This window comes from Schistocerca americana, chromosome 1 (genome assembly GCF_021461395.2).
Source record: "Schistocerca americana isolate TAMUIC-IGC-003095 chromosome 1, iqSchAmer2.1, whole genome shotgun sequence".
Lineage (NCBI taxonomy): Eukaryota > Metazoa > Arthropoda > Insecta > Orthoptera > Acrididae > Schistocerca > Schistocerca americana.
This window is the reverse complement of record NC_060119.1, coordinates 194,266,551-194,285,704: the sequence shown is the minus strand read 5'-3', so window position 1 is coordinate 194,285,704 and position 19,154 is coordinate 194,266,551. Positions and strand designations below refer to the sequence as shown.

The 19,154-nt window shown below is 55.2% G+C and overlaps 57 non-coding genes across 57 annotated transcripts; all 57 read left to right on the top strand.

The window, feature by feature from the left end:
• The first annotated feature begins 255 nt into the window (after nt 1-255).
• Trnae-cuc lies at nt 256-327 on the top strand. The gene has a single exon. It is a non-coding gene; the product is annotated as a tRNA-Glu (tRNA).
• Nucleotides 328-703: 376 nt separating this feature from the next.
• Trnah-gug lies at nt 704-775 on the top strand. The gene has a single exon. It is a non-coding gene; the product is annotated as a tRNA-His (tRNA).
• A 287-nt stretch (nt 776-1,062) lies between these two features.
• Nucleotides 1,063-1,144, top strand: Trnal-aag. The gene has a single exon. It is a non-coding gene; the product is annotated as a tRNA-Leu (tRNA).
• A 78-nt stretch (nt 1,145-1,222) lies between these two features.
• Nucleotides 1,223-1,304, top strand: Trnal-cag. The gene has a single exon. It is a non-coding gene; the product is annotated as a tRNA-Leu (tRNA).
• A 279-nt stretch (nt 1,305-1,583) lies between these two features.
• Trnae-cuc lies at nt 1,584-1,655 on the top strand. The gene has a single exon. It is a non-coding gene; the product is annotated as a tRNA-Glu (tRNA).
• Nucleotides 1,656-2,031: 376 nt separating this feature from the next.
• Nucleotides 2,032-2,103, top strand: Trnah-gug. The gene has a single exon. It is a non-coding gene; the product is annotated as a tRNA-His (tRNA).
• A 287-nt stretch (nt 2,104-2,390) lies between these two features.
• Trnal-aag lies at nt 2,391-2,472 on the top strand. Its single transcript has one exon. It is a non-coding gene; the product is annotated as a tRNA-Leu (tRNA).
• Nucleotides 2,473-2,550: 78 nt separating this feature from the next.
• On the top strand, nt 2,551-2,632 carry Trnal-cag. The gene has a single exon. It is a non-coding gene; the product is annotated as a tRNA-Leu (tRNA).
• A 279-nt stretch (nt 2,633-2,911) lies between these two features.
• Trnae-cuc lies at nt 2,912-2,983 on the top strand. The gene has a single exon. It is a non-coding gene; the product is annotated as a tRNA-Glu (tRNA).
• Nucleotides 2,984-3,359: 376 nt separating this feature from the next.
• Nucleotides 3,360-3,431, top strand: Trnah-gug. Its single transcript has one exon. It is a non-coding gene; the product is annotated as a tRNA-His (tRNA).
• Nucleotides 3,432-3,718: 287 nt separating this feature from the next.
• On the top strand, nt 3,719-3,800 carry Trnal-aag. The gene has a single exon. It is a non-coding gene; the product is annotated as a tRNA-Leu (tRNA).
• A 78-nt stretch (nt 3,801-3,878) lies between these two features.
• Nucleotides 3,879-3,960, top strand: Trnal-cag. Its single transcript has one exon. It is a non-coding gene; the product is annotated as a tRNA-Leu (tRNA).
• Nucleotides 3,961-4,239: 279 nt separating this feature from the next.
• Trnae-cuc lies at nt 4,240-4,311 on the top strand. The gene has a single exon. It is a non-coding gene; the product is annotated as a tRNA-Glu (tRNA).
• A 376-nt stretch (nt 4,312-4,687) lies between these two features.
• On the top strand, nt 4,688-4,759 carry Trnah-gug. Its single transcript has one exon. It is a non-coding gene; the product is annotated as a tRNA-His (tRNA).
• Nucleotides 4,760-5,046: 287 nt separating this feature from the next.
• On the top strand, nt 5,047-5,128 carry Trnal-aag. Its single transcript has one exon. It is a non-coding gene; the product is annotated as a tRNA-Leu (tRNA).
• A 78-nt stretch (nt 5,129-5,206) lies between these two features.
• On the top strand, nt 5,207-5,288 carry Trnal-cag. Its single transcript has one exon. It is a non-coding gene; the product is annotated as a tRNA-Leu (tRNA).
• A 279-nt stretch (nt 5,289-5,567) lies between these two features.
• Nucleotides 5,568-5,639, top strand: Trnae-cuc. The gene has a single exon. It is a non-coding gene; the product is annotated as a tRNA-Glu (tRNA).
• A 376-nt stretch (nt 5,640-6,015) lies between these two features.
• Trnah-gug lies at nt 6,016-6,087 on the top strand. The gene has a single exon. It is a non-coding gene; the product is annotated as a tRNA-His (tRNA).
• A 287-nt stretch (nt 6,088-6,374) lies between these two features.
• On the top strand, nt 6,375-6,456 carry Trnal-aag. The gene has a single exon. It is a non-coding gene; the product is annotated as a tRNA-Leu (tRNA).
• Nucleotides 6,457-6,534: 78 nt separating this feature from the next.
• Nucleotides 6,535-6,616, top strand: Trnal-cag. The gene has a single exon. It is a non-coding gene; the product is annotated as a tRNA-Leu (tRNA).
• A 279-nt stretch (nt 6,617-6,895) lies between these two features.
• Nucleotides 6,896-6,967, top strand: Trnae-cuc. The gene has a single exon. It is a non-coding gene; the product is annotated as a tRNA-Glu (tRNA).
• Nucleotides 6,968-7,343: 376 nt separating this feature from the next.
• Trnah-gug lies at nt 7,344-7,415 on the top strand. Its single transcript has one exon. It is a non-coding gene; the product is annotated as a tRNA-His (tRNA).
• A 287-nt stretch (nt 7,416-7,702) lies between these two features.
• Trnal-aag lies at nt 7,703-7,784 on the top strand. The gene has a single exon. It is a non-coding gene; the product is annotated as a tRNA-Leu (tRNA).
• Nucleotides 7,785-7,862: 78 nt separating this feature from the next.
• Nucleotides 7,863-7,944, top strand: Trnal-cag. The gene has a single exon. It is a non-coding gene; the product is annotated as a tRNA-Leu (tRNA).
• A 279-nt stretch (nt 7,945-8,223) lies between these two features.
• On the top strand, nt 8,224-8,295 carry Trnae-cuc. Its single transcript has one exon. It is a non-coding gene; the product is annotated as a tRNA-Glu (tRNA).
• Nucleotides 8,296-8,671: 376 nt separating this feature from the next.
• On the top strand, nt 8,672-8,743 carry Trnah-gug. Its single transcript has one exon. It is a non-coding gene; the product is annotated as a tRNA-His (tRNA).
• Nucleotides 8,744-9,030: 287 nt separating this feature from the next.
• Trnal-aag lies at nt 9,031-9,112 on the top strand. Its single transcript has one exon. It is a non-coding gene; the product is annotated as a tRNA-Leu (tRNA).
• A 78-nt stretch (nt 9,113-9,190) lies between these two features.
• Trnal-cag lies at nt 9,191-9,272 on the top strand. Its single transcript has one exon. It is a non-coding gene; the product is annotated as a tRNA-Leu (tRNA).
• A 279-nt stretch (nt 9,273-9,551) lies between these two features.
• Trnae-cuc lies at nt 9,552-9,623 on the top strand. The gene has a single exon. It is a non-coding gene; the product is annotated as a tRNA-Glu (tRNA).
• A 376-nt stretch (nt 9,624-9,999) lies between these two features.
• On the top strand, nt 10,000-10,071 carry Trnah-gug. Its single transcript has one exon. It is a non-coding gene; the product is annotated as a tRNA-His (tRNA).
• A 287-nt stretch (nt 10,072-10,358) lies between these two features.
• Nucleotides 10,359-10,440, top strand: Trnal-aag. Its single transcript has one exon. It is a non-coding gene; the product is annotated as a tRNA-Leu (tRNA).
• A 78-nt stretch (nt 10,441-10,518) lies between these two features.
• Trnal-cag lies at nt 10,519-10,600 on the top strand. Its single transcript has one exon. It is a non-coding gene; the product is annotated as a tRNA-Leu (tRNA).
• Nucleotides 10,601-10,879: 279 nt separating this feature from the next.
• Trnae-cuc lies at nt 10,880-10,951 on the top strand. Its single transcript has one exon. It is a non-coding gene; the product is annotated as a tRNA-Glu (tRNA).
• Nucleotides 10,952-11,327: 376 nt separating this feature from the next.
• On the top strand, nt 11,328-11,399 carry Trnah-gug. Its single transcript has one exon. It is a non-coding gene; the product is annotated as a tRNA-His (tRNA).
• A 287-nt stretch (nt 11,400-11,686) lies between these two features.
• Trnal-aag lies at nt 11,687-11,768 on the top strand. Its single transcript has one exon. It is a non-coding gene; the product is annotated as a tRNA-Leu (tRNA).
• Nucleotides 11,769-11,846: 78 nt separating this feature from the next.
• Nucleotides 11,847-11,928, top strand: Trnal-cag. The gene has a single exon. It is a non-coding gene; the product is annotated as a tRNA-Leu (tRNA).
• A 279-nt stretch (nt 11,929-12,207) lies between these two features.
• On the top strand, nt 12,208-12,279 carry Trnae-cuc. Its single transcript has one exon. It is a non-coding gene; the product is annotated as a tRNA-Glu (tRNA).
• Nucleotides 12,280-12,655: 376 nt separating this feature from the next.
• On the top strand, nt 12,656-12,727 carry Trnah-gug. The gene has a single exon. It is a non-coding gene; the product is annotated as a tRNA-His (tRNA).
• Nucleotides 12,728-13,014: 287 nt separating this feature from the next.
• Nucleotides 13,015-13,096, top strand: Trnal-aag. Its single transcript has one exon. It is a non-coding gene; the product is annotated as a tRNA-Leu (tRNA).
• Nucleotides 13,097-13,174: 78 nt separating this feature from the next.
• On the top strand, nt 13,175-13,256 carry Trnal-cag. The gene has a single exon. It is a non-coding gene; the product is annotated as a tRNA-Leu (tRNA).
• Nucleotides 13,257-13,535: 279 nt separating this feature from the next.
• Nucleotides 13,536-13,607, top strand: Trnae-cuc. Its single transcript has one exon. It is a non-coding gene; the product is annotated as a tRNA-Glu (tRNA).
• A 376-nt stretch (nt 13,608-13,983) lies between these two features.
• On the top strand, nt 13,984-14,055 carry Trnah-gug. The gene has a single exon. It is a non-coding gene; the product is annotated as a tRNA-His (tRNA).
• Nucleotides 14,056-14,342: 287 nt separating this feature from the next.
• On the top strand, nt 14,343-14,424 carry Trnal-aag. The gene has a single exon. It is a non-coding gene; the product is annotated as a tRNA-Leu (tRNA).
• Nucleotides 14,425-14,502: 78 nt separating this feature from the next.
• Trnal-cag lies at nt 14,503-14,584 on the top strand. Its single transcript has one exon. It is a non-coding gene; the product is annotated as a tRNA-Leu (tRNA).
• A 279-nt stretch (nt 14,585-14,863) lies between these two features.
• On the top strand, nt 14,864-14,935 carry Trnae-cuc. Its single transcript has one exon. It is a non-coding gene; the product is annotated as a tRNA-Glu (tRNA).
• A 376-nt stretch (nt 14,936-15,311) lies between these two features.
• Nucleotides 15,312-15,383, top strand: Trnah-gug. The gene has a single exon. It is a non-coding gene; the product is annotated as a tRNA-His (tRNA).
• Nucleotides 15,384-15,670: 287 nt separating this feature from the next.
• On the top strand, nt 15,671-15,752 carry Trnal-aag. The gene has a single exon. It is a non-coding gene; the product is annotated as a tRNA-Leu (tRNA).
• Nucleotides 15,753-15,830: 78 nt separating this feature from the next.
• Trnal-cag lies at nt 15,831-15,912 on the top strand. The gene has a single exon. It is a non-coding gene; the product is annotated as a tRNA-Leu (tRNA).
• A 279-nt stretch (nt 15,913-16,191) lies between these two features.
• Trnae-cuc lies at nt 16,192-16,263 on the top strand. The gene has a single exon. It is a non-coding gene; the product is annotated as a tRNA-Glu (tRNA).
• A 376-nt stretch (nt 16,264-16,639) lies between these two features.
• Nucleotides 16,640-16,711, top strand: Trnah-gug. Its single transcript has one exon. It is a non-coding gene; the product is annotated as a tRNA-His (tRNA).
• Nucleotides 16,712-16,998: 287 nt separating this feature from the next.
• Trnal-aag lies at nt 16,999-17,080 on the top strand. Its single transcript has one exon. It is a non-coding gene; the product is annotated as a tRNA-Leu (tRNA).
• A 78-nt stretch (nt 17,081-17,158) lies between these two features.
• Trnal-cag lies at nt 17,159-17,240 on the top strand. Its single transcript has one exon. It is a non-coding gene; the product is annotated as a tRNA-Leu (tRNA).
• A 279-nt stretch (nt 17,241-17,519) lies between these two features.
• Nucleotides 17,520-17,591, top strand: Trnae-cuc. Its single transcript has one exon. It is a non-coding gene; the product is annotated as a tRNA-Glu (tRNA).
• Nucleotides 17,592-17,967: 376 nt separating this feature from the next.
• Trnah-gug lies at nt 17,968-18,039 on the top strand. Its single transcript has one exon. It is a non-coding gene; the product is annotated as a tRNA-His (tRNA).
• A 287-nt stretch (nt 18,040-18,326) lies between these two features.
• Trnal-aag lies at nt 18,327-18,408 on the top strand. The gene has a single exon. It is a non-coding gene; the product is annotated as a tRNA-Leu (tRNA).
• Nucleotides 18,409-18,486: 78 nt separating this feature from the next.
• Nucleotides 18,487-18,568, top strand: Trnal-cag. Its single transcript has one exon. It is a non-coding gene; the product is annotated as a tRNA-Leu (tRNA).
• A 279-nt stretch (nt 18,569-18,847) lies between these two features.
• Nucleotides 18,848-18,919, top strand: Trnae-cuc. The gene has a single exon. It is a non-coding gene; the product is annotated as a tRNA-Glu (tRNA).
• Nucleotides 18,920-19,154: the final 235 nt, after the last annotated feature.

The window sequence follows — 19,154 nt, the reverse complement described above, 5'->3', positions numbered from 1 at the left end:
GCACTGATTGCCCGCGAAGGGAACAGCGCAGCAAGCCGTGAGCGTCTCTTTCTTAAATTGTCGTAGCAGCACAGTGCGTGGTGCAACGACAGGATTCACAGGCGCAGTCTGGTGTCACGGTTGCTGGCGTTCGTCTCCACGAAATGTGTCCCGAGCATGCCGTTCTACAAAGTGGAAACGCTAAATTTTTGCCGTTGTCGTCAAGTAGCGTGCGTGCAGTTTGCTGCGTTCCCTGGAGAAGCACTTGCGTCGTTATCCGGTGTGGTCTAGTGGCTAGGATACCTGGCTCTCACCCAGGAGGCCCAGGTTCGATTCCCGGTACCGGAAATGCGCGTTTTGTTGTTCCTCTTATGCGACTTGGCCCGACTTAGCTCGGACTGACGCTCCGCTGACGCTTGCAGAAAATTACGTTAAGTACGATCCGCGGTCACAAGTGACGGCGAGAGCGATGCGACATCTGTCCACCTCTAATCGAGGCACATACCTGTGTTCAACAGAGTTGGAGGACTGCAAGACATTGCCACGGGGGTTGAATGCAGCTAGCCACCCTGCTTAGTGTCCTAACAGCGCAGACACGTTCGTTTGCTAGTACACATATAATGGAGACCGCGTCTGACACAGCTGTGGCGAGACACAGTGGGCTGAGCTTTGCTGTGCACAGCCACTTGCAGTCGCGAGAACTGCTCTCGGCGGTGCCTCCGTGGCCGTGATCGTCTGGTGGTTAGGACATTGCGTTGTGGCCGCAATAACCCAGGTTCGAATCCTGGTCACGGCACTTTTTAAACTTTTGCCTTGCTGTCGCTGCAATGACGATAGTGACCCACTGTTTGAAATCACGGTGCCCTCCTGATTGTTCGCTCATGTTCCGCAGGCTTCAGGTGGCACTACCAATTCATTATCAACACGTAATGCCGCCGCACCAGAGCGCGGGCTGCTGCCTGTGTAGTTAATCTCTATTCGAAAAGGGCACTTGTTTGATACGCAATGGATGAACAGCCAGTCGCAGCAGAACAGGAAGCTGTGTCGTGCACTGTTTCTGCAAAAGCGAAGAGCACTAGCGCGGGTAGCGTGGCCGAGCGGTCTAAGGCGCTGGTTTAAGGCACCAGTCTCTTCGGAGGCGTGGGTTCGAATCGCACCGCTGCCAACTTTTTCTCGTTTTTTGTGCCATCGCGGTGTTTTCTCGTGGCGTAGAACGCAGCTCCTGCGACCGCCGTGCCGCGTAGGTAGCGTGGCCGAGCGGTCTAAGGCGCTGGTTTCAGGCACCAGTCTCTTCGGAGGCGTGGGTTCGAATCCCACCGCTGCCACTGTTTTCTGTCTCGAAAACGGGAGCACTGATTGCCCGCGAAGGGAACAGCGCAGCAAGCCGTGAGCGTCTCTTTCTTAAATTGTCGTAGCAGCACAGTGCGTGGTGCAACGACAGGATTCACAGGCGCAGTCTGGTGTCACGGTTGCTGGCGTTCGTCTCCACGAAATGTGTCCCGAGCATGCCGTTCTACAAAGTGGAAACGCTAAATTTTTGCCGTTGTCGTCAAGTAGCGTGCGTGCAGTTTGCTGCGTTCCCTGGAGAAGCACTTGCGTCGTTATCCGGTGTGGTCTAGTGGCTAGGATACCTGGCTCTCACCCAGGAGGCCCGGGTTCGATTCCCGGTACCGGAAATGCGCATTTTGTTGTTCCTCTTATGCGACTTGGCCCGACTTAGCTCGGACTGACGCTCCGCTGACGCTTGCAGAAAATTACGTTAAGTACGATCCGCGGTCACAAGTGACGGCGAGAGCGATGCGACATCTGTCCACCTCTAATCGAGGCACATACCTGTGTTCAACAGAGTTGGAGGACTGCAAGACACTGCCACGGGGGTTGAATGCAGCTAGCCACCCTGCTTAGTGTCCTAACAGCGCAGACACGTTCGTTTGCTAGTACACATATAATGGAGACCGCGTCTGACACAGCTGTGGCGAGACACAGTGGGCTGAGCTTTGCTGTGCACAGCCACTTGCAGTCGCGAGAACTGCTCTCGGCGGTGCCTCCGTGGCCGTGATCGTCTAGTGGTTAGGACATTGCGTTGTGGCCGCAATAACCCAGGTTCGAATCCTGGTCACGGCACTTTTTAAACTTTTGCCTTGCTGTCGCTGCAATGACGATAGTGACCCACTGTTTGAAATCACGGTGCCCTCCTGATTGTTCGCTCATGTTCCGCAGGCTTCAGGTGGCACTACCAATTCATTATCAACACGTAATGCCGCCGCACCAAAGCGCGGGCTGCTGCCTGTGTAGTTAATCTCTATTCGAAAAGGGCACTTGTTTGATACGCAATGGATGAACAGCCAGTCGCAGCAGAACAGGAAGCTGTGTCGTGCACTGTTTCTGCAAAAGCGAAGAGCACTAGCGCGGGTAGCGTGGCCGAGCGGTCTAAGGCGCTGGTTTAAGGCACCAGTCTCTTCGGAGGCGTGGGTTCGAATCGCACCGCTGCCAACTTTTTCTCGTTTTTTGTGCCATCGCGGTGTTTTCTCGTGGCGTAGAACGCAGCTCCTGCGACCGCCGTGCCGCGTAGGTAGCGTGGCCGAGCGGTCTAAGGCGCTGGTTTCAGGCACCAGTCTCTTCGGAGGCGTGGGTTCGAATCCCACCGCTGCCACTGTTTTCTGTCTCGAAAACGGGAGCACTGATTGCCCGCGAAGGGAACAGCGCAGCAAGCCGTGAGCGTCTCTTTCTTAAATTGTCGTAGCAGCACAGTGCGTGGTGCAACGACAGGATTCACAGGCGCAGTCTGGTGTCACGGTTGCTGGCGTTCGTCTCCACGAAATGTGTCCCGAGCATGCCGTTCTACAAAGTGGAAACGCTAAATTTTTGCCGTTGTCGTCAAGTAGCGTGCGTGCAGTTTGCTGCGTTCCCTGGAGAAGCACTTGCGTCGTTATCCGGTGTGGTCTAGTGGCTAGGATACCTGGCTCTCACCCAGGAGGCCCGGGTTCGATTCCCGGTACCGGAAATGCGCATTTTGTTGTTCCTCTTATGCGACTTGGCCCGACTTAGCTCGGACTGACGCTCCGCTGACGCTTGCAGAAAATTACGTTAAGTACGATCCGCGGTCACAAGTGACGGCGAGAGCGATGCGACATCTGTCCACCTCTAATCGAGGCACATACCTGTGTTCAACAGAGTTGGAGGACTGCAAGACATTGCCACGGGGGTTGAATGCAGCTAGCCACCCTGCTTAGTGTCCTAACAGCGCAGACACGTTCGTTTGCTAGTACACATATAATGGAGACCGCGTCTGACACAGCTGTGGCGAGACACAGTGGGCTGAGCTTTGCTGTGCACAGCCACTTGCAGTCGCGAGAACTGCTCTCGGCGGTGCCTCCGTGGCCGTGATCGTCTAGTGGTTAGGACATTGCGTTGTGGCCGCAATAACCCAGGTTCGAATCCTGGTCACGGCACTTTTTAAACTTTTGCCTTGCTGTCGCTGCAATGACGATAGTGACCCACTGTTTGAAATCACGGTGCCCTCCTGATTGTTCGCTCATGTTCCGCAGGCTTCAGGTGGCACTACCAATTCATTATCAACACGTAATGCCGCCGCACCAAAGCGCGGGCTGCTGCCTGTGTAGTTAATCTCTATTCGAAAAGGGCACTTGTTTGATACGCAATGGATGAACAGCCAGTCGCAGCAGAACAGGAAGCTGTGTCGTGCACTGTTTCTGCAAAAGCGAAGAGCACTAGCGCGGGTAGCGTGGCCGAGCGGTCTAAGGCGCTGGTTTAAGGCACCAGTCTCTTCGGAGGCGTGGGTTCGAATCGCACCGCTGCCAACTTTTTCTCGTTTTTTGTGCCATCGCGGTGTTTTCTCGTGGCGTAGAACGCAGCTCCTGCGACCGCCGTGCCGCGTAGGTAGCGTGGCCGAGCGGTCTAAGGCGCTGGTTTCAGGCACCAGTCTCTTCGGAGGCGTGGGTTCGAATCCCACCGCTGCCACTGTTTTCTGTCTCGAAAACGGGAGCACTGATTGCCCGCGAAGGGAACAGCGCAGCAAGCCGTGAGCGTCTCTTTCTTAAATTGTCGTAGCAGCACAGTGCGTGGTGCAACGACAGGATTCACAGGCGCAGTCTGGTGTCACGGTTGCTGGCGTTCGTCTCCACGAAATGTGTCCCGAGCATGCCGTTCTACAAAGTGGAAACGCTAAATTTTTGCCGTTGTCGTCAAGTAGCGTGCGTGCAGTTTGCTGCGTTCCCTGGAGAAGCACTTGCGTCGTTATCCGGTGTGGTCTAGTGGCTAGGATACCTGGCTCTCACCCAGGAGGCCCGGGTTCGATTCCCGGTACCGGAAATGCGCGTTTTGTTGTTCCTCTTATGCGACTTGGCCCGACTTAGCTCGGACTGACGCTCCGCTGACGCTTGCAGAAAATTACGTTAAGTACGATCCGCGGTCACAAGTGACGGCGAGAGCGATGCGACATCTGTCCACCTCTAATCGAGGCACATACCTGTGTTCAACAGAGTTGGAGGACTGCAAGACATTGCCACGGGGGTTGAATGCAGCTAGCCACCCTGCTTAGTGTCCTAACAGCGCAGACACGTTCGTTTGCTAGTACACATATAATGGAGACCGCGTCTGACACAGCTGTGGCGAGACACAGTGGGCTGAGCTTTGCTGTGCACAGCCACTTGCAGTCGCGAGAACTGCTCTCGGCGGTGCCTCCGTGGCCGTGATCGTCTAGTGGTTAGGACATTGCGTTGTGGCCGCAATAACCCAGGTTCGAATCCTGGTCACGGCACTTTTTAAACTTTTGCCTTGCTGTCGCTGCAATGACGATAGTGACCCACTGTTTGAAATCACGGTGCCCTCCTGATTGTTCGCTCATGTTCCGCAGGCTTCAGGTGGCACTACCAATTCATTATCAACACGTAATGCCGCCGCACCAGAGCGCGGGCTGCTGCCTGTGTAGTTAATCTCTATTCGAAAAGGGCACTTGTTTGATACGCAATGGATGAACAGCCAGTCGCAGCAGAACAGGAAGCTGTGTCGTGCACTGTTTCTGCAAAAGCGAAGAGCACTAGCGCGGGTAGCGTGGCCGAGCGGTCTAAGGCGCTGGTTTAAGGCACCAGTCTCTTCGGAGGCGTGGGTTCGAATCGCACCGCTGCCAACTTTTTCTCGTTTTTTGTGCCATCGCGGTGTTTTCTCGTGGCGTAGAACGCAGCTCCTGCGACCGCCGTGCCGCGTAGGTAGCGTGGCCGAGCGGTCTAAGGCGCTGGTTTCAGGCACCAGTCTCTTCGGAGGCGTGGGTTCGAATCCCACCGCTGCCACTGTTTTCTGTCTCTAAAACGTAAGCACTGATTGCCCGCGAAGGGAACAGCGCAGCAAGCCGTGAGCGTCTCTTTCTTAAATTGTCGTAGCAGCACAGTGCGTGGTGCAACGACAGGATTCACAGGCGCAGTCTGGTGTCACGGTTGCTGGCGTTCGTCTCCACGAAATGTGTCCCGAGCATGCCGTTCTACAAAGTGGAAACGCTAAATTTTTGCCGTTGTCGTCAAGTAGCGTGCGTGCAGTTTGCTGCGTTCCCTGGAGAAGCACTTGCGTCGTTATCCGGTGTGGTCTAGTGGCTAGGATACCTGGCTCTCACCCAGGAGGCCCGGGTTCGATTCCCGGTACCGGAAATGCGCATTTTGTTGTTCCTCTTATGCGACTTGGCCCGACTTAGCTCGGACTGACGCTCCGCTGACGCTTGCAGAAAATTACGTTAAGTACGATCCGCGGTCACAAGTGACGGCGAGAGCGATGCGACATCTGTCCACCTCTAATCGAGGCACATACCTGTGTTCAACAGAGTTGGAGGACTGCAAGACATTGCCACGGGGGTTGAATGCAGCTAGCCACCCTGCTTAGTGTCCTAACAGCGCAGACACGTTCGTTTGCTAGTACACATATAATGGAGACCGCGTCTGACACAGCTGTGGCGAGACACAGTGGGCTGAGCTTTGCTGTGCACAGCCACTTGCAGTCGCGAGAACTGCTCTCGGCGGTGCCTCCGTGGCCGTGATCGTCTAGTGGTTAGGACATTGCGTTGTGGCCGCAATAACCCAGGTTCGAATCCTGGTCACGGCACTTTTTAAACTTTTGCCTTGCTGTCGCTGCAATGACGATAGTGACCCACTGTTTGAAATCACGGTGCCCTCCTGATTGTTCGCTCATGTTCCGCAGGCTTCAGGTGGCACTACCAATTCATTATCAACACGTAATGCCGCCGCACCAGAGCGCGGGCTGCTGCCTGTGTAGTTAATCTCTATTCGAAAAGGGCACTTGTTTGATACGCAATGGATGAACAGCCAGTCGCAGCAGAACAGGAAGCTGTGTCGTGCACTGTTTCTGCAAAAGCGAGGAGCACTAGCGCGGGTAGCGTGGCCGAGCGGTCTAAGGCGCTGGTTTAAGGCACCAGTCTCTTCGGAGGCGTGGGTTCGAATCGCACCGCTGCCAACTTTTTCTCGTTTTTTGTGCCATCGCGGTGTTTTCTCGTGGCGTAGAACGCAGCTCCTGCGACCGCCGTGCCGCGTAGGTAGCGTGGCCGAGCGGTCTAAGGCGCTGGTTTCAGGCACCAGTCTCTTCGGAGGCGTGGGTTCGAATCCCACCGCTGCCACTGTTTTCTGTCTCGAAAACGGGAGCACTGATTGCCCGCGAAGGGAACAGCGCAGCAAGCCGTGAGCGTCTCTTTCTTAAATTGTCGTAGCAGCACAGTGCGTGGTGCAGCGACAGGATTCGCAGGCGCAGTCTGGTGTCACGGTTGCTGGCGTTCGTCTCCACGAAATGTGTCCCGAGCATGCCATTCTACAAAGTGGAAACGCTAAATTTTTGCCGTTGTCGTCAAGTAGCGTGTGTGCAGTTTGCTGCGTTCCCTGGAGAAGCACTTGCGTCGTTATCCGGTGTGGTCTAGTGGCTAGGATACCTGGCTCTCACCCAGGAGGCCCGGGTTCGATTCCCGGTACCGGAAATGCGCATTTTGTTGTTCCTCTTATGCGACTTGGCCCGACTTAGCTCGGACTGACGCTCCGCTGACGCTTGCAGAAAATTACGTTAAGTACGATCCGCGGTCACAAGTGACGGCGAGAGCGATGCGACATCTGTCCACCTCTAATCGAGGCACATACCTGTGTTCAACAGAGTTGGAGGACTGCAAGACATTGCCACGGGGGTTGAATGCAGCTAGCCACCCTGCTTAGTGTCCTAACAGCGCAGACACGTTCGTTTGCTAGTACACATATAATGGAGACCGCGTCTGACACAGCTGTGGCGAGACACAGTGGGCTGAGCTTTGCTGTGCACAGCCACTTGCAGTCGCGAGAACTGCTCTCGGCGGTGCCTCCGTGGCCGTGATCGTCTAGTGGTTAGGACATTGCGTTGTGGCCGCAATAACCCAGGTTCGAATCCTGGTCACGGCACTTTTTAAACTTTTGCCTTGCTGTCGCTGCAATGACGATAGTGACCCACTGTTTGAAATCACGGTGCCCTCCTGATTGTTCGCTCATGTTCCGCAGGCTTCAGGTGGCACTACCAATTCATTATCAACACGTAATGCCGCCGCACCAGAGCGCGGGCTGCTGCCTGTGTAGTTAATCTCTATTCGAAAAGGGCACTTGTTTGATACGCAATGGATGAACAGCCAGTCGCAGCAGAACAGGAAGCTGTGTCGTGCACTGTTTCTGCAAAAGCGAAGAGCACTAGCGCGGGTAGCGTGGCCGAGCGGTCTAAGGCGCTGGTTTAAGGCACCAGTCTCTTCGGAGGCGTGGGTTCGAATCGCACCGCTGCCAACTTTTTCTCGTTTTTTGTGCCATCGCGGTGTTTTCTCGTGGCGTAGAACGCAGCTCCTGCGACCGCCGTGCCGCGTAGGTAGCGTGGCCGAGCGGTCTAAGGCGCTGGTTTCAGGCACCAGTCTCTTCGGAGGCGTGGGTTCGAATCCCACCGCTGCCACTGTTTTCTGTCTCGAAAACGGGAGCACTGATTGCCCGCGAAGGGAACAGCGCAGCAAGCCGTGAGCGTCTCTTTCTTAAATTGTCGTAGCAGCACAGTGCGTGGTGCAACGACAGGATTCACAGGCGCAGTCTGGTGTCACGGTTGCTGGCGTTCGTCTCCACGAAATGTGTCCCGAGCATGCCGTTCTACAAAGTGGAAACGCTAAATTTTTGCCGTTGTCGTCAAGTAGCGTGCGTGCAGTTTGCTGCGTTCCCTGGAGAAGCACTTGCGTCGTTATCCGGTGTGGTCTAGTGGCTAGGATACCTGGCTCTCACCCAGGAGGCCCGGGTTCGATTCCCGGTACCGGAAATGCGCATTTTGTTGTTCCTCTTATGCGACTTGGCCCGACTTAGCTCGGACTGACGCTCCGCTGACGCTTGCAGAAAATTACGTTAAGTACGATCCGCGGTCACAAGTGACGGCGAGAGCGATGCGACATCTGTCCACCTCTAATCGAGGCACATACCTGTGTTCAACAGAGTTGGAGGACTGCAAGACATTGCCACGGGGGTTGAATGCAGCTAGCCACCCTGCTTAGTGTCCTAACAGCGCAGACACGTTCGTTTGCTAGTACACATATAATGGAGACCGCGTCTGACACAGCTGTGGCGAGACACAGTGGGCTGAGCTTTGCTGTGCACAGCCACTTGCAGTCGCGAGAACTGCTCTCGGCGGTGCCTCCGTGGCCGTGATCGTCTAGTGGTTAGGACATTGCGTTGTGGCCGCAATAACCCAGGTTCGAATCCTGGTCACGGCACTTTTTAAACTTTTGCCTTGCTGTCGCTGCAATGACGATAGTGACCCACTGTTTGAAATCACGGTGCCCTCCTGATTGTTCGCTCATGTTCCGCAGGCTTCAGGTGGCACTACCAATTCATTATCAACACGTAATGCCGCCGCACCAGAGCGCGGGCTGCTGCCTGTGTAGTTAATCTCTATTCGAAAAGGGCACTTGTTTGATACGCAATGGATGAACAGCCAGTCGCAGCAGAACAGGAAGCTGTGTCGTGCACTGTTTCTGCAAAAGCGAAGAGCACTAGCGCGGGTAGCGTGGCCGAGCGGTCTAAGGCGCTGGTTTAAGGCACCAGTCTCTTCGGAGGCGTGGGTTCGAATCGCACCGCTGCCAACTTTTTCTCGTTTTTTGTGCCATCGCGGTGTTTTCTCGTGGCGTAGAACGCAGCTCCTGCGACCGCCGTGCCGCGTAGGTAGCGTGGCCGAGCGGTCTAAGGCGCTGGTTTCAGGCACCAGTCTCTTCGGAGGCGTGGGTTCGAATCCCACCGCTGCCACTGTTTTCTGTCTCTAAAACGTAAGCACTGATTGCCCGTGAAGGGAACAGCGCAGCAAGCCGTGAGCGTCTCTTTCTTAAATTGTCGTAGCAGCACAGTGCGTGGTGCAACGACAGGATTCACAGGCGCAGTCTGGTGTCACGGTTGCTGGCGTTCGTCTCCACGAAATGTGTCCCGAGCATGCCGTTCTACAAAGTGGAAACGCTAAATTTTTGCCGTTGTCGTCAAGTAGCGTGCGTGCAGTTTGCTGCGTTCCCTGGAGAAGCACTTGCGTCGTTATCCGGTGTGGTCTAGTGGCTAGGATACCTGGCTCTCACCCAGGAGGCCCGGGTTCGATTCCCGGTACCGGAAATGCGCATTTTGTTGTTCCTCTTATGCGACTTGGCCCGACTTAGCTCGGACTGACGCTCCGCTGACGCTTGCAGAAAATTACGTTAAGTACGATCCGCGGTCACAAGTGATGGCGAGAGCGATGCGACATCTGTCCACCTCTAATCGAGGCACATACCTGTGTTCAACAGAGTTGGAGGACTGCAAGACATTGCCACGGGGGTTGAATGCAGCTAGCCACCCTGCTTAGTGTCCTAACAGCGCAGACACGTTCGTTTGCTAGTACACATATAATGGAGACCGCGTCTGACACAGCTGTGGCGAGACACAGTGGGCTGAGCTTTGCTGTGCACAGCCACTTGCAGTCGCGAGAACTGCTCTCGGCCGTGCCTCCGTGGCCGTGATCGTCTAGTGGTTAGGACATTGCGTTGTGGCCGCAATAACCCAGGTTCGAATCCTGGTCACGGCACTTTTTAAACTTTTGCCTTGCTGTCGCTGCAATGACGATAGTGACCCACTGTTTGAAATCACGGTGCCCTCCTGATTGTTCGCTCATGTTCCGCAGGCTTCAGGTGGCACTACCAATTCATTATCAACACGTAATGCCGCCGCACCAGAGCGCGGGCTGCTGCCTGTGTAGTTAATCTCTATTCGAAAAGGGCACTTGTTTGATACGCAATGGATGAACAGCCAGTCGCAGCAGAACAGGAAGCTGTGTCGTGCACTGTTTCTGCAAAAGCGAGGAGCACTAGCGCGGGTAGCGTGGCCGAGCGGTCTAAGGCGCTGGTTTAAGGCACCAGTCTCTTCGGAGGCGTGGGTTCGAATCGCACCGCTGCCAACTTTTTCTCGTTTTTTGTGCCATCGCGGTGTTTTCTCGTGGCGTAGAACGCAGCTCCTGCGACCGCCGTGCCGCGTAGGTAGCGTGGCCGAGCGGTCTAAGGCGCTGGTTTCAGGCACCAGTCTCTTCGGAGGCGTGGGTTCGAATCCCACCGCTGCCACTGTTTTCTGTCTCGAAAACGGGAGCACTGATTGCCCGCGAAGGGAACAGCGCAGCAAGCCGTGAGCGTCTCTTTCTTAAATTGTCGTAGCAGCACAGTGCGTGGTGCAACGACAGGATTCACAGGCGCAGTCTGGTGTCACGGTTGCTGGCGTTCGTCTCCACGAAATGTGTCCCGAGCATGCCGTTCTACAAAGTGGAAACGCTAAATTTTTGCCGTTGTCGTCAAGTAGCGTGCGTGCAGTTTGCTGCGTTCCCTGGAGAAGCACTTGCGTCGTTATCCGGTGTGGTCTAGTGGCTAGGATACCTGGCTCTCACCCAGGAGGCCCGGGTTCGATTCCCGGTACCGGAAATGCGCATTTTGTTGTTCCTCTTATGCGACTTGGCCCGACTTAGCTCGGACTGACGCTCCGCTGACGCTTGCAGAAAATTACGTTAAGTACGATCCGCGGTCACAAGTGACGGCGAGAGCGATGCGACATCTGTCCACCTCTAATCGAGGCACATACCTGTGTTCAACAGAGTTGGAGGACTGCAAGACATTGCCACGGGGGTTGAATGCAGCTAGCCACCCTGCTTAGTGTCCTAACAGCGCAGACACGTTCGTTTGCTAGTACACATATAATGGAGACCGCGTCTGACACAGCTGTGGCGAGACACAGTGGGCTGAGCTTTGCTGTGCACAGCCACTTGCAGTCGCGAGAACTGCTCTCGGCCGTGCCTCCGTGGCCGTGATCGTCTAGTGGTTAGGACATTGCGTTGTGGCCGCAATAACCCAGGTTCGAATCCTGGTCACGGCACTTTTTAAACTTTTGCCTTGCTGTCGCTGCAATGACGATAGTGACCCACTGTTTGAAATCACGGTGCCCTCCTGATTGTTCGCTCATGTTCCGCAGGCTTCAGGTGGCACTACCAATTCATTATCAACACGTAATGCCGCCGCACCAGAGCGCGGGCTGCTGCCTGTGTAGTTAATCTCTATTCGAAAAGGGCACTTGTTTGATACGCAATGGATGAACAGCCAGTCGCAGCAGAACAGGAAGCTGTGTCGTGCACTGTTTCTGCAAAAGCGAAGAGCACTAGCGCGGGTAGCGTGGCCGAGCGGTCTAAGGCGCTGGTTTAAGGCACCAGTCTCTTCGGAGGCGTGGGTTCGAATCCCACCGCTGCCAACTTTTTCTCGTTTTTTGTGCCATCGCGGTGTTTTCTCGTGGCGTAGAACGCAGCTCCTGCGACCGCCGTGCCGCGTAGGTAGCGTGGCCGAGCGGTCTAAGGCGCTGGTTTCAGGCACCAGTCTCTTCGGAGGCGTGGGTTCGAATCCCACCGCTGCCACTGTTTTCTGTCTCTAAAACGTAAGCACTGATTGCCCGCGAAGGGAACAGCGCAGCAAGCCGTGAGCGTCTCTTTCTTAAATTGTCGTAGCAGCACAGTGCGTGGTGCAACGACAGGATTCACAGGCGCAGTCTGGTGTCACGGTTGCTGGCGTTCGTCTCCACGAAATGTGTCCCGAGCATGCCGTTCTACAAAGTGGAAACGCTAAATTTTTGCCGTTGTCGTCAAGTAGCGTGCGTGCAGTTTGCTGCGTTCCCTGGAGAAGCACTTGCGTCGTTATCCGGTGTGGTCTAGTGGCTAGGATACCTGGCTCTCACCCAGGAGGCCCGGGTTCGATTCCCGGTACCGGAAATGCGCATTTTGTTGTTCCTCTTATGCGACTTGGCCCGACTTAGCTCGGACTGACGCTCCGCTGACGCTTGCAGAAAATTACGTTAAGTACGATCCGCGGTCACAAGTGACGGCGAGAGCGATGCGACATCTGTCCACCTCTAATCGAGGCACATACCTGTGTTCAACAGAGTTGGAGGACTGCAAGACATTGCCACGGGGGTTGAATGCAGCTAGCCACCCTGCTTAGTGTCCTAACAGCGCAGACACGTTCGTTTGCTAGTACACATATAATGGAGACCGCGTCTGACACAGCTGTGGCGAGACACAGTGGGCTGAGCTTTGCTGTGCACAGCCACTTGCAGTCGCGAGAACTGCTCTCGGCGGTGCCTCCGTGGCCGTGATCGTCTAGTGGTTAGGACATTGCGTTGTGGCCGCAATAACCCAGGTTCGAATCCTGGTCACGGCACTTTTTAAACTTTTGCCTTGCTGTCGCTGCAATGACGATAGTGACCCACTGTTTGAAATCACGGTGCCCTCCTGATTGTTCGCTCATGTTCCGCAGGCTTCAGGTGGCACTACCAATTCATTATCAACACGTAATGCCGCCGCACCAGAGCGCGGGCTGCTGCCTGTGTAGTTAATCTCTATTCGAAAAGGGCACTTGTTTGATACGCAATGGATGAACAGCCAGTCGCAGCAGAACAGGAAGCTGTGTCGTGCACTGTTTCTGCAAAAGCGAAGAGCACTAGCGCGGGTAGCGTGGCCGAGCGGTCTAAGGCGCTGGTTTAAGGCACCAGTCTCTTCGGAGGCGTGGGTTCGAATCGCACCGCTGCCAACTTTTTCTCGTTTTTTGTGCCATCGCGGTGTTTTCTCGTGGCGTAGAACGCAGCTCCTGCGACCGCCGTGCCGCGTAGGTAGCGTGGCCGAGCGGTCTAAGGCGCTGGTTTCAGGCACCAGTCTCTTCGGAGGCGTGGGTTCGAATCCCACCGCTGCCACTGTTTTCTGTCTCTAAAACGTAAGCACTGATTGCCCGCGAAGGGAACAGCGCAGCAAGCCGTGAGCGTCTCTTTCTTAAATTGTCGTAGCAGCACAGTGCGTGGTGCAACGACAGGATTCACAGGCGCAGTCTGGTGTCACGGTTGCTGGCGTTCGTCTCCACGAAATGTGTCCCGAGCATGCCGTTCTACAAAGTGGAAACGCTAAATTTTTGCCGTTGTCGTCAAGTAGCGTGCGTGCAGTTTGCTGCGTTCCCTGGAGAAGCACTTGCGTCGTTATCCGGTGTGGTCTAGTGGCTAGGATACCTGGCTCTCACCCAGGAGGCCCGGGTTCGATTCCCGGTACCGGAAATGCGCATTTTGTTGTTCCTCTTATGCGACTTGGCCCGACTTAGCTCGGACTGACGCTCCGCTGACGCTTGCAGAAAATTACGTTAAGTACGATCCGCGGTCACAAGTGATGGCGAGAGCGATGCGACATCTGTCCACCTCTAATCGAGGCACATACCTGTGTTCAACAGAGTTGGAGGACTGCAAGACATTGCCACGGGGGTTGAATGCAGCTAGCCACCCTGCTTAGTGTCCTAACAGCGCAGACACGTTCGTTTGCTAGTACACATATAATGGAGACCGCGTCTGACACAGCTGTGGCGAGACACAGTGGGCTGAGCTTTGCTGTGCACAGCCACTTGCAGTCGCGAGAACTGCTCTCGGCCGTGCCTCCGTGGCCGTGATCGTCTAGTGGTTAGGACATTGCGTTGTGGCCGCAATAACCCAGGTTCGAATCCTGGTCACGGCACTTTTTAAACTTTTGCCTTGCTGTCGCTGCAATGACGATAGTGACCCACTGTTTGAAATCACGGTGCCCTCCTGATTGTTCGCTCATGTTCCGCAGGCTTCAGGTGGCACTACCAATTCATTATCAACACGTAATGCCGCCGCACCAGAGCGCGGGCTGCTGCCTGTGTAGTTAATCTCTATTCGAAAAGGGCACTTGTTTGATACGCAATGGATGAACAGCCAGTCGCAGCAGAACAGGAAGCTGTGTCGTGCACTGTTTCTGCAAAAGCGAGGAGCACTAGCGCGGGTAGCGTGGCCGAGCGGTCTAAGGCGCTGGTTTAAGGCACCAGTCTCTTCGGAGGCGTGGGTTCGAATCGCACCGCTGCCAACTTTTTCTCGTTTTTTGTGCCATCGCGGTGTTTTCTCGTGGCGTAGAACGCAGCTCCTGCGACCGCCGTGCCGCGTAGGTAGCGTGGCCGAGCGGTCTAAGGCGCTGGTTTCAGGCACCAGTCTCTTCGGAGGCGTGGGTTCGAATCCCACCGCTGCCACTGTTTTCTGTCTCGAAAACGGGAGCACTGATTGCCCGCGAAGGGAACAGCGCAGCAAGCCGTGAGCGTCTCTTTCTTAAATTGTCGTAGCAGCACAGTGCGTGGTGCAACGACAGGATTCACAGGCGCAGTCTGGTGTCACGGTTGCTGGCGTTCGTCTCCACGAAATGTGTCCCGAGCATGCCGTTCTACAAAGTGGAAACGCTAAATTTTTGCCGTTGTCGTCAAGTAGCGTGCGTGCAGTTTGCTGCGTTCCCTGGAGAAGCACTTGCGTCGTTATCCGGTGTGGTCTAGTGGCTAGGATACCTGGCTCTCACCCAGGAGGCCCGGGTTCGATTCCCGGTACCGGAAATGCGCATTTTGTTGTTCCTCTTATGCGACTTGGCCCGACTTAGCTCGGACTGACGCTCCGCTGACGCTTGCAGAAAATTACGTTAAGTACGATCCGCGGTCACAAGTGATGGCGAGAGCGATGCGACATCTGTCCACCTCTAATCGAGGCACATACCTGTGTTCAACAGAGTTGGAGGACTGCAAGACATTGCCACGGGGGTTGAATGCAGCTAGCCACCCTGCTTAGTGTCCTAACAGCGCAGACACGTTCGTTTGCTAGTACACATATAATGGAGACCGCGTCTGACACAGCTGTGGCGAGACACAGTGGGCTGAGCTTTGCTGTGCACAGCCACTTGCAGTCGCGAGAACTGCTCTCGGCCGTGCCTCCGTGGCCGTGATCGTCTAGTGGTTAGGACATTGCGTTGTGGCCGCAATAACCCAGGTTCGAATCCTGGTCACGGCACTTTTTAAACTTTTGCCTTGCTGTCGCTGCAATGACGATAGTGACCCACTGTTTGAAATCACGGTGCCCTCCTGATTGTTCGCTCATGTTCCGCAGGCTTCAGGTGGCACTACCAATTCATTATCAACACGTAATGCCGCCGCACCAGAGCGCGGGCTGCTGCCTGTGTAGTTAATCTCTATTCGAAAAGGGCACTTGTTTGATACGCAATGGATGAACAGCCAGTCGCAGCAGAACAGGAAGCTGTGTCGTGCACTGTTTCTGCAAAAGCGAGGAGCACTAGCGCGGGTAGCGTGGCCGAGCGGTCTAAGGCGCTGGTTTAAGGCACCAGTCTCTTCGGAGGCGTGGGTTCGAATCGCACCGCTGCCAACTTTTTCTCGTTTTTTGTGCCATCGCGGTGTTTTCTCGTGGCGTAGAACGCAGCTCCTGCGACCGCCGTGCCGCGTAGGTAGCGTGGCCGAGCGGTCTAAGGCGCTGGTTTCAGGCACCAGTCTCTTCGGAGGCGTGGGTTCGAATCCCACCGCTGCCACTGTTTTCTGTCTCGAAAACGGGAGCACTGATTGCCCGCGAAGGGAACAGCGCAGCAAGCCGTGAGCGTCTCTTTCTTAAATTGTCGTAGCAGCACAGTGCGTGGTGCAACGACAGGATTCACAGGCGCAGTCTGGTGTCACGGTTGCTGGCGTTCGTCTCCACGAAATGTGTCCCGAGCATGCCGTTCTACAAAGTGGAAACGCTAAATTTTTGCCGTTGTCGTCAAGTAGCGTGCGTGCAGTTTGCTGCGTTCCCTGGAGAAGCACTTGCGTCGTTATCCGGTGTGGTCTAGTGGCTAGGATACCTGGCTCTCACCCAGGAGGCCCGGGTTCGATTCCCGGTACCGGAAATGCGCATTTTGTTGTTCCTCTTATGCGACTTGGCCCGACTTAGCTCGGACTGACGCTCCGCTGACGCTTGCAGAAAATTACGTTAAGTACGATCCGCGGTCACAAGTGACGGCGAGAGCGATGCGACATCTGTCCACCTCTAATCGAGGCACATACCTGTGTTCAACAGAGTTGGAGGACTGCAAGACATTGCCACGGGGGTTGAATGCAGCTAGCCACCCTGCTTAGTGTCCTAACAGCGCAGACACGTTCGTTTGCTAGTACACATATAATGGAGACCGCGTCTGACACAGCTGTGGCGAGACACAGTGGGCTGAGCTTTGCTGTGCACAGCCACTTGCAGTCGCGAGAACTGCTCTCGGCCGTGCCTCCGTGGCCGTGATCGTCTAGTGGTTAGGACATTGCGTTGTGGCCGCAATAACCCAGGTTCGAATCCTGGTCACGGCACTTTTTAAACTTTTGCCTTGCTGTCGCTGCAATGACGATAGTGACCCACTGTTTGAAATCACGGTGCCCTCCTGATTGTTCGCTCATGTTCCGCAGGCTTCAGGTGGCACTACCAATTCATTATCAACACGTAATGCCGCCGCACCAGAGCGCGGGCTGCTGCCTGTGTAGTTAATCTCTATTCGAAAAGGGCACTTGTTTGATACGCAATGGATGAACAGCCAGTCGCAGCAGAACAGGAAGCTGTGTCGTGCACTGTTTCTGCAAAAGCGAAGAGCACTAGCGCGGGTAGCGTGGCCGAGCGGTCTAAGGCGCTGGTTTAAGGCACCAGTCTCTTCGGAGGCGTGGGTTCGAATCCCACCGCTGCCAACTTTTTCTCGTTTTTTGTGCCATCGCGGTGTTTTCTCGTGGCGTAGAACGCAGCTCCTGCGACCGCCGTGCCGCGTAGGTAGCGTGGCCGAGCGGTCTAAGGCGCTGGTTTCAGGCACCAGTCTCTTCGGAGGCGTGGGTTCGAATCCCACCGCTGCCACTGTTTTCTGTCTCTAAAACGTAAGCACTGATTGCCCGCGAAGGGAACAGCGCAGCAAGCCGTGAGCGTCTCTTTCTTAAATTGTCGTAGCAGCACAGTGCGTGGTGCAACGACAGGATTCACAGGCGCAGTCTGGTGTCACGGTTGCTGGCGTTCGTCTCCACGAAATGTGTCCCGAGCATGCCGTTCTACAAAGTGGAAACGCTAAATTTTTGCCGTTGTCGTCAAGTAGCGTGCGTGCAGTTTGCTGCGTTCCCTGGAGAAGCACTTGCGTCGTTATCCGGTGTGGTCTAGTGGCTAGGATACCTGGCTCTCACCCAGGAGGCCCGGGTTCGATTCCCGGTACCGGAAATGCGCATTTTGTTGTTCCTCTTATGCGACTTGGCCCGACTTAGCTCGGACTGACGCTCCGCTGACGCTTGCAGAAAATTACGTTAAGTACGATCCGCGGTCACAAGTGACGGCGAGAGCGATGCGACATCTGTCCACCTCTAATCGAGGCACATACCTGTGTTCAACAGAGTTGGAGGACTGCAAGACATTGCCACGGGGGTTGAATGCAGCTAGCCACCCTGCTTAGTGTCCTAACAGCGCAGACACGTTCGTTTGCTAGTACACATATAATGGAGACCGCGTCTGACACAGCTGTGGCGAGACACAGTGGGCTGAGCTTTGCTGTGCACAGCCACTTGCAGTCGCGAGAACTGCTCTCGGCGGTGCCTCCGTGGCCGTGATCGTCTAGTGGTTAGGACATTGCGTTGTGGCCGCAATAACCCAGGTTCGAATCCTGGTCACGGCACTTTTTAAACTTTTGCCTTGCTGTCGCTGCAATGACGATAGTGACCCACTGTTTGAAATCACGGTGCCCTCCTGATTGTTCGCTCATGTTCCGCAGGCTTCAGGTGGCACTACCAATTCATTATCAACACGTAATGCCGCCGCACCAGAGCGCGGGCTGCTGCCTGTGTAGTTAATCTCTATTCGAAAAGGGCACTTGTTTGATACGCAATGGATGAACAGCCAGTCGCAGCAGAACAGGAAGCTGTGTCGTGCACTGTTTCTGCAAAAGCGAAGAGCACTAGCGCGGGTAGCGTGGCCGAGCGGTCTAAGGCGCTGGTTTAAGGCACCAGTCTCTTCGGAGGCGTGGGTTCGAATCGCACCGCTGCCAACTTTTTCTCGTTTTTTGTGCCATCGCGGTGTTTTCTCGTGGCGTAGAACGCAGCTCCTGCGACCGCCGTGCCGCGTAGGTAGCGTGGCCGAGCGGTCTAAGGCGCTGGTTTCAGGCACCAGTCTCTTCGGAGGCGTGGGTTCGAATCCCACCGCTGCCACTGTTTTCTGTCTCTAAAACGTAAGCACTGATTGCCCGCGAAGGGAACAGCGCAGCAAGCCGTGAGCGTCTCTTTCTTAAATTGTCGTAGCAGCACAGTGCGTGGTGCAACGACAGGATTCACAGGCGCAGTCTGGTGTCACGGTTGCTGGCGTTCGTCTCCACGAAATGTGTCCCGAGCATGCCGTTCTACAAAGTGGAAACGCTAAATTTTTGCCGTTGTCGTCAAGTAGCGTGCGTGCAGTTTGCTGCGTTCCCTGGAGAAGCACTTGCGTCGTTATCCGGTGTGGTCTAGTGGCTAGGATACCTGGCTCTCACCCAGGAGGCCCGGGTTCGATTCCCGGTACCGGAAATGCGCATTTTGTTGTTCCTCTTATGCGACTTGGCCCGACTTAGCTCGGACTGACGCTCCGCTGACGCTTGCAGAAAATTACGTTAAGTACGATCCGCGGTCACAAGTGATGGCGAGAGCGATGCGACATCTGTCCACCTCTAATCGAGGCACATACCTGTGTTCAACAGAGTTGGAGGACTGCAAGACATTGCCACGGGGGTTGAATGCAGCTAGCCACCCTGCTTAGTGTCCT